We start from the raw sequence: 9,194 nt of genomic DNA, 5'->3' as shown, positions 1-9,194 counted from the left end.
CTTGACCTAGTCAAGAGGCTTCTGGGTCATGGTGATATCTTCCCCTACAGGGGGTCAGAGGACTTTGTCAGCTGAAATCACCCTGCAAATACTTGTTATTAATAAGATGTTTCTACTCAGGTCAGTTGGTGGCAAAAATAGGACTGGAATCCCGTGTGCTGCCCTGACCTCCAGTCGGGGGCTCTGTGCCTGGTGTAGTGCTAAGACACAGGGAGATGATGAGCGAGGGAGAAACAGTAGGGTCTGCATGATTGGCAAGGGCTGATAGGCCAAAGGGAGGGAGAGAGACCAACAGAGGACAGACAAGCCGGGGAGGGGATGAGTCCGCAGGCCTGTGTGGGGACGGTGGGGAAGGCAAGAGAGAATTGCCAGGCCTCTGGGAGACCAACAGGCTAACAGGAAGACACAAGGGTCCCCAGTACTTGCCCTCCCTCCCTGGGTCCCCCCCACCAGGACTCCCTCAGATGAGCACCTGACAATGAAGACACCATCTGTGGCTCCCATGCATGTGGCACCAAGGCCTGTCACCTCAGCCTACCCACGAGACTCCACGTCCCGAGAATTGCTCCCCTTCTTTCAGACCTATCCTTCCCTGGGCACCTGTACCCAGCCACGCTGAACCACTTTTTGCTCCACAACCTCCAGTGTGGTCTTTGTTCATGCTTCTCCTTCTGCCTAGAAGGGCCCTCACTTCTTCACTAAGCCCACACTCCCAGCCCTCTGTGCCCAGCAGGACTCTCTCAGCCAGGCCCTCCCTCAGGACACTTTGCCTGATGGCTCTGGCCAGCACCGCGACCCTCTCTGCTCCGAATGTTCTGCACAGATTTCTAGTGGGCACCCAAAACTCTTCAGGACCTAAGGTATATCTGTGTCAGTGTGCCCACCCCAACTGTAGGCTCCTGGAGCCCAGCGCAAGATTCAACATGTGTCAGAGGTTCAGCAGGTAAACATTTGTTGGATGGATGGATGGATGGATGGATAGAGAGTAAAGACAGTAGGACACATGGATGGAAGGATAGGATGGGTGAGAGGGAATACATAGTGATGTGTGCTGTGTAGAGAAGTAAACAGAGCTCTTGACTGGGAATCTAGCTTTCCTGCTCATTAGCTCTATGACCTTGGACAAGTCACTCTCTCTTTGCACCTCAGTCTCCCACCTGCAAAATGAGAAACGTGTTGAGGTTAAATGCCTGATATCCGATCCCCAAGGCCCTTCAGCTCCCATGTTGATTTCATGGTGCCTGGAGCATCACATCTTGTCAGAACATGCAAGTCAGGTTAGCTCCTGGATGCAGGGATGGGGCAGAGGTTTCAGGCTCAGAGGAAACCTGGAAGCAAAGCTGGGGAAGGGCAGTGCCTCTAGTGTAGACCTGGCCTTCTGGAACTAGACCAGCTCTGGCAGCTGCTCAGGAGACAATTTGTTCCTGGCCTCCTTGCACCACCACCAAACTAGGAAATTTGGAGGGAAGGCTTGGCAGATTTGACCTAACAGCCTACTGCCTCTTTATAGGTTACAGTCTCCTGCCCAGAAAGTGGACCAGAGATCCACACGTGGCTCCAACTGAGGGAGCCTCCCTCTCTACTGTGTCCCCTCCCCCAACCAAGGGCCAAAGCCACCTTCCATTTTTTTCTCTTTGTGCCTTCCAAGACTCCCACATCTCACACTGTGCTCTCCTGGGCTCTACACGCTAGCTTCTGCCTCAGTTTCCCTGTCCAGTTTCTTTTGTTGTTGTTCAGTTTTTTTTTATTGTGGTAACATGTAACATAAAATTTGCTGTCTTAGCTATTTTAAGGGTACAGTTCAGTGGTATTAAATACATTCATAATGTTATGCAACCACCAACACCATCCAGCTCCAAAATTATTTTCATCTTGTAAAACTGAAACACTTTACCCATTAAGTGTATGTCTATTAGATCTAGTTGGTTTATTCCTTACTTATCTTTTGTCTGGTCATTCTATCCATTATTGAGAGTGGGGTATTGAAATCTCCAACTATTATTATAGAACTGTTTATTTCTCCCTTCAATTCCGTCAGTTTTTTGCTTATATTTTGATGGTCTGTTACTAGGCACATAAATGCTGATAATACCTTCTTGCGATATTGAAACATCTGTTTTTTTCCTGAGACAGGGTCTCATTCTGTCACCCAGGCTGGAGTGCAGTGGTGCAATCTTGGTTCACTGTAACCTCCATTTCTGGGGCTCGAGCGATCTTCCGGCCTCAGCCTCTGGAGTAGCTGGGATTACAGGCATGAGCAACCATGCCGGCTTATTTTTGCATTTTTTGTAGAGACAGGATTTTGCCATGTTGCCCAGGCTGGTCTTGAACTCCTGAACTCAAAGCAATCCACCTGTCTCGTCCTCCCAAAGTGTTGGGATTACAGGCATGAGCCACTGCACCCAGTTGAACCTCTTATATAATATCCTTCTTTGTCTTTTATAAACTTTGTGTAAAGACTATTTTGTCTGATATTAATATAGCCAACCCTGCTCTCTTTTGGTTACTATTTAGTTGAAATACATTTTTCCATCCTTTCACTTTCAATCTATTTGTGTTTTCACAAATATCTAAAGGGAGTCTCTTGTAGAGAGCAGACAGTTGAATCATGCATTTTTATCCATTCTGCCAATCTCTGTCTTGATTGGAAAGTTTAGTTCATTTACAATTAAAGTAATTACTGATAAGGAGGGATTTGCTTCTATTATTTGCTATTTGTCTTCTACATGCCTTACAGAGGATTTTTATTTGTTGGTTGTTTGTTTGTTTTGTTTTTTGTTTTTTGAGATGGAGTTTTGCTCTTGTTGCCCAGGCTGGTGTGCAATGGCGCAATCTTGGCTCACTGCTTCCTCCACCTCCTGGGTTTATGCGATTCTCCTGCCTCAGCCTCCCTAGTAGCTGGGATTATAGGTGCCCACCACCATGCCTGGCTAATTTCTGTATTTTTAGTAGAGAGGGGGTTTCACCATGTTGGCCAGGCTGGTTTCAAACTCCTGGTCTTAGGTGATCTACCTGCTCGGCCTCCTGAAGTGCTGGGATTACAAGCATGAGCCACTGTGCCTGGTCAATAGAGGTTTTGTACATTTCCTACAACACTGTCCTCTTCTGTGTTTAGTTTTTTTTTTTTTTGTAATAAGACATTTCAATTCTTTTCTCATTTCCTTCTGTGTATATTCTATAGCTTTTTTCTTATTGTTAACATGGGGATTATATTTAACATCCTAAAGTTATAACACTCTAATTTAAATCTATACCAACTTAACTTCAATAACATACACAAACTCTGTTTATTTTGTTTTATTTTATTTTTTAGAGACAGGATCTCACTATGTTGACCAGGCTGGTATTTAAATCCTGGCTTCAAGTGATCCTCCCATCTCGGCCTCCCAAAGTGCTGGGATTAGAGGCATGAGCTACCGTGCCCAGCCCATAAATTCTGTTTCTTTAACATATTCCATCCCCAGACCTTTTGGTGGTGGTTTTCACAGAATTATATCTTTATTCATTGTGTGCCCAAAACCACAAACTAATAATTATTTTAAATAATTAGCCTCTTAAATTATGTAGAAAACAAAAACTGGAGTTACAAACCATTGTTACAATACTAGCTTTGTAATTGCCCACATATTTATCTTTATTGAGACCTTCATTTCTTCAAATGTCTTTGAGTCCCTGTCTAGTGTCCTTTATTTCACCTGCAGGACTCCCTTGCGTATTTATTGCAGAGCAGGTCTAATGGTAAACTCTTTCAGCTTTTGTTTATCTGGGAATGTCTTAATTTCTTCCTCACTTTTAAAGGATGGTTTTGCCAAATATAGGATTCTTGATTGACAGTTTTTTTCTTTTTCTTTTAACACTTTAACTATATCATCCCACTGCCTTCTGACCTCCAAAGTTTCTGATGAGAAATCTACTGACAGTCTTATTGAGGATCCCTTGTATATGATAAGTAACTTCTCTCTTGCTGCTTTCAAGATTCTGTGTCTTTGGCTTTTGACAGTTTGATTATAATGAGTTTCAGTGTGGGTCTGAGTTTATCTGACTTGGAGTTTGCTGAGCTTCTTGGATGTTTATGTCTTTCATCTAATTTCAGATGTTTTCAGCCATTATTTCTTCAAATATTCTCTCTGCTCCTTTCTTCTAAGACTCTCACAATACATATGTTGGTCCATTTGACGATATCCCATAGGTCACTTAGGTTCTGTTCATGTTTCTTCAATCTTTTTTCTTTATGTTCCTTAAACTCAACCATTTTTATTGTCCTATCTTCAAATTTATGGATTTTTTTTTTTTTTTTTTTTGCCTCCTCAAATCTGTCTGAATCCCTACAGTAAATTTTTCATTTCAGTTATTGTACTTTATGGCTCCATAATTTCTTTTTGGCTTCTTTTTAGGTTTTTTCTCTTTTTTGATCCTTCTATTTTGTTCACATGTCATTTTCTTGACTTTATCTACATCTTCCTTTAGTTCTTTCAGTATCTTTAAAAGAGTTGTTTTAAAGTCTTTGTCTAGTGGATCTGCCATCAGGTCTTTTTCAGGGACAGTTTCTGTTTGTTTTCCTTTTAAAGAGCCATACTTTTCTGTTTCTTTGTATGCTTTGTGTTGAAAACTGAACATTTAACTGATGATGTGGTAGCTCTGGGAATCTTCTTTCCCTAGGGTTTGCTGGTTTTTGTTATTATTTTTCTGTAGATGTTGTAGGCTGTCTCTGTGCCCAGGATCAGCCTGAGGTATAAACTGTTACTGTTTTTCTGTTGATGTTGTGGACTGTCTCTGTGCCAAACATTAGCTTGCAATGTAAATTTAAGGTCTTCTGGAGTCTTTTCTGAGCCTGAACCTTTCCCTGAACATACATGGTCACTTTTAACTTTTCCTGTATATACAGTTGCTTTTAAATGTTCTAGTTTTTAATGTCTAGCTCTCAAAGGGGAAAAAGAGAAAAATAAAGGAAAAGGAAGGGCACTAGCCCTTTAAATCCTTTGGAAGTCACTTCAGCTGGAGGAGGAGAGTCTTGAGACAACAGAGGAGGTGCAACAACAATGGCCATCTGCTTTTGTGTCTGTATTTCTTTGATTAGAAGCAATAATCAGTGATCAGAGCTCAGATACCCAGTATTCACTACAGGGTCCTTTTTGTCCACCCTGGCTCTCACAGGCTTTGTGCAGGTTGCTGCAGGCACACACACACAGCCTCCTGGCCTGACATGGGGCTGTGGTCAGAGTAGCTGCTTTCATGTTAACAGCTGAAATTGACGAAATTAAGTACAATTTACTGTCCCAGACTTCCCCTGGAAGTTTCATGCCTTCAATAGACTCCAGTGTTACAAAACAGTTACATCAGACAGATCTGCCAGTGCAATTGTTGTCTAGGTGGGAAGATGGATTCCTGATGCTTCCTACTCCGCCATCTACCCAGAATCCTCTTCTCTGTCCATTTTTACAAACGTTTTTTCCTATGTTGTAAAGTGAATTAACAAGTTGTAAGAGTAGTAGCCAACATTCATCAGATACTTACTAATGTATTAGTGTGTTACTACATTCGAGGCAGTGTTATACACATGCTATACAGATAATTCATTTAATCCTTACAATAACGTTTGAGGTAGGGACTATTGTTTTCCTCATTTTACAGATAGTGAGGCAGGGTGGGGTGGTTAAGAACTTGCCCACTTTGAAGCTAGGGTTCAAACCTGAGATTTGGCTCCAGAGTCTGCACCTTGCTATAATGAATGAATGGGTGAACGAATGAACAATCTTGTTCATTACAGAGGTATCCTCGGTATACTATGGCATCACAGAGGAAGGGTTCCTAATAGTAGAATTAGGGGTTGGGGAGGTCAGGGGAGGCCTCCTGGAAGAAGTGATACCTGAGCTGAATTTTGAATAATAAGTAAGAGATGGGGCAGGGCAAGGGGCACTTCTGTAGGCACAAAGAGAAGCAAAGACCCAGAGGTGGCAAGGAACTGCCAGAAGCTGCAGGAAATCCCAACAGCTGGGGATGTTGGAGCATCAAGTTGAGGCAGGAGATAGGACTGAAGAGACAGCTGTACTGAGGCACAGACCAAGTGTTTCTAGGCTCAAAGGAAGAGAAACTGCGGAAAATGGAAACATCTTTGTGCAGGAGGTGGCAGGGCTCGGAGGACAGCGAAAACTGCAGCTGGTAGATTGAACTGAGAAAAGCATTCCAGGCAGGGGAAAAAGCATGGAGGTGGAAGAGTGGGAGAGAAATATTTAGGGAAGCATTTGATTTGGCAGGGTGGGAGAAGCATTTGTCATGCATTGACTGCTGAGACACCAGCAAAGCCCAGACACAGAATTCCGCCTGGCAGAGGAATGGCTGGAGTTCTGTCTGTGAGCCAGTTTTCAGTTCCAGCTGTGCAATCCTGGGTAAGTCACTTCTGACTCTCAGTTTCCACATCTGTAAAATGGAGGGAATAATCAACTACCTAAGAAGCCTGCTCGGAGGTTTAACAAGAACATGCGTGGAAGGTCTTCCAACTCCAAGGTATTCGGTCATGTCCCACAGCCCTCGTACTGACATCAGAATCACCAGAGGAACTTTTAGAAAACATAACCTGCCACACGCCACATCTACAGAGTCAGGGTTGGGGGCGGGCGTGGAGACACATCCTTTTTCTTCCGGCTCTTGTTGTCTGCTATTTCCACACATGGTTCTGATGCTCTATTAACTTAAGACCTGCCAGCTTCTGACAGCTGAAAAGAAGAAAATGCAGCAAGAAAAATAGAGATCCTGGAGGCTCACGGAGATACATAGGATCTGAAGAGTTTTCTGGTCAGGGCTTGACAGCTATAATGAAGGACAGAAAATGAAAGGCCTGTCTCAAAACATGGAAAATGAGCAAAGCAGCTGAAGGGACGAATAGTGTCTTCTGACCTCTACTCGAGAGCTCTTCGAGAAAAGAGATCTTCAACAGATCACCCGCAGCTGCAGTATGGCTGTTCAGGTAAGTCAGTTAAAATCACACCACAGCCAGACACGGTGGCTCACACCTGTAATCCCAGTACTTTGGGAGGCCAAGGCGGGAGGACTGCTTGAGCCCAAGAGTTTGAGATCAGCCTGGGCAAGATAAGACCCCTGTCTCTACAAATACTTTACAAATTAGCGAGGCACGGTGGTGGTGTGCCTGTAGTTCCGGCTACTCAGGAGGCTGAGGCAGGAGGATCCCTTGAGCCCAGGAATTCAAGGAACCAGTGAGCTATGTATGATTGCACCACTGTGCTCCAGCCTGGGTGATAGAGTAAGACCTCATCTCTAAATAAATAAATAAAAGCACACTGCACCCTATGGCTTATAACACATTTGTATCTGTATTGATTCCTTTGATCACCCCATATCCCTGGGAGGTAGGACTTCTTATTTATCCCTATTTTACAGGTAATGAAACTGTGGCTTAGAGGAGGAAATGACTTACCCAAAGTCCACAGCTAGCCAGGGATAGAGTGACAGTTTGCACCTGAAATCCTTAGATTCCCAGGCCTTTCTGCTACGCCACCTCTGCTCTTTGTGGAGATTGTAAGGCAACAGAAAGAGCACTGGAGCCCTAACTGTTGTTCCAGCTCTGCAGAGAACATGCTACGTAACCCCAGACAGATCTCCTGCCCTTTCTGGGCCACACCACTATCCATCTAGTGTGGTTGTTTGGATTAAATCATGATCTTAAACGTATCCAGCACAGTCTCAGACATGTCACAGTGGCCAAGATGATCACAAGAAGGGGAAGAGAACAGTGAAAATGATGGTGCTTACATACAAAGGGCATGGCAATATCACAGACAGAGAGGCCAAGTTCACCAGAGAGAGAGCTCCCCGGGGGGCGAGGACACTGAACAGACTTGAATGGAGAAAGTCCACCTCCCTTCCCTTCTTTCCAGGTGACTAGGGGACTAGAGCTTGAGACGTGTGCGAGGGGGTGGCCAGAACTGATGCTGGAGAGTGAAAGTGAGGTGGGGGCATATCACACAGGCCTTGAATGCTACGCCAAGCAGTTTGGCTTTTGCTATTGAAAGGTTTTAAGCAGGCAAGTGTCATGATCCATTTTGCAGATCTGCAGTTTAGAAAGGGCACTCTTGCTGGAATGTGGACAGTAGAAAGGAGAGGAGACTCTAGAGGCACAGAGATTCTCAACTGGAGGCACAGTTATGAGGGGAGGTGGGTAAAGTTCATGGAGATCCATCAGCTGAAGCCCCTCAAGGCCACCTCTCCCTAAGGGGAGATCAAAGGAAATGATGAATGTGGAAGTGCTCAGAAACTGCTGCCAGCTACCAGCCAAAGTGTGAAGGGTTGTTGATCACTTTTGTGTTAAACGTGAGGTCTGGAGCCTCCAGCCCAGCTGGCTAGACCCTGCACACACAATGCAGTGGGAGTTAGCTTCCCTGAGTTCCCGGGCAGTTGGGTCTTTTCATCTCCAGTTCTCAGATGCTGAACTTGAGACTCACTAAACAATTCCACATGGAGTAGAGGATGGAAATCGTCAGTCCAGGGCAAGGGGAGGGGGGTGCCATTCCTTCCAAAGAATGTCCCTATGGGAGGGGAGGAAGCAGCAGGAATATAAGCCAGACAAGCCAGGGAGTACGGAGGCCATTCCCAGGCACGCTGTCCTCCCAAGCCTGCTGGGCTTTCCAACCTCTACCCCAGTTCCTGACGGAAGACATTTAGCAACCACACAAAGGAGCTTCCTGTGAGCCAGACTAATGCTTTACCTAAATTACCTTGTTTATTCCTCAGAATAGCCTCTTCTACAGTTGCAGAAACTGAGTCTCAGAGAGGTTAGGTAACTTGCCTAAAGTTACCCAAAACTGGTAAGTGGCAGGGCTGGAAACTGAATCCTGACCAAGCTTGGCCTTCACCCGATGCTCCCATCCAGGTCTCTCTCCCATCTAGGCAGGGAGCCTTTAGAGAGGGGAGGAATGGGAAGGTGAGAAATGGGAGGGGCCTGACTCCTCTCTATGGGTCCCAGGGGTTGTGGAGTTGAATCCCTGCAGCCCTTTTAAGCCCAACAGTGAGGAAGACACTGGACACCAAAGGGCCCATGGTGCCATCCCAAAGACTCATGAGGAGTGTGAGCTGGATGATCACAGAAGGCCTCCTAGTTCTGAAAGCTGGGATTCTAATCAGGTGAGGACGATGAATGGAAAGGAGAGAGGGGAGCTCTCCCTGCTTCCACACATATGAGA

The sequence above is a fragment of the Papio anubis genome, chromosome 12 (genome assembly GCF_008728515.1).
Source record: "Papio anubis isolate 15944 chromosome 12, Panubis1.0, whole genome shotgun sequence".
Taxonomy (NCBI): Eukaryota; Metazoa; Chordata; class Mammalia; order Primates; family Cercopithecidae; genus Papio; species Papio anubis.
The sequence above is the reverse complement of the archived record's forward strand: the minus strand, read 5'-3'. Positions refer to the sequence as shown.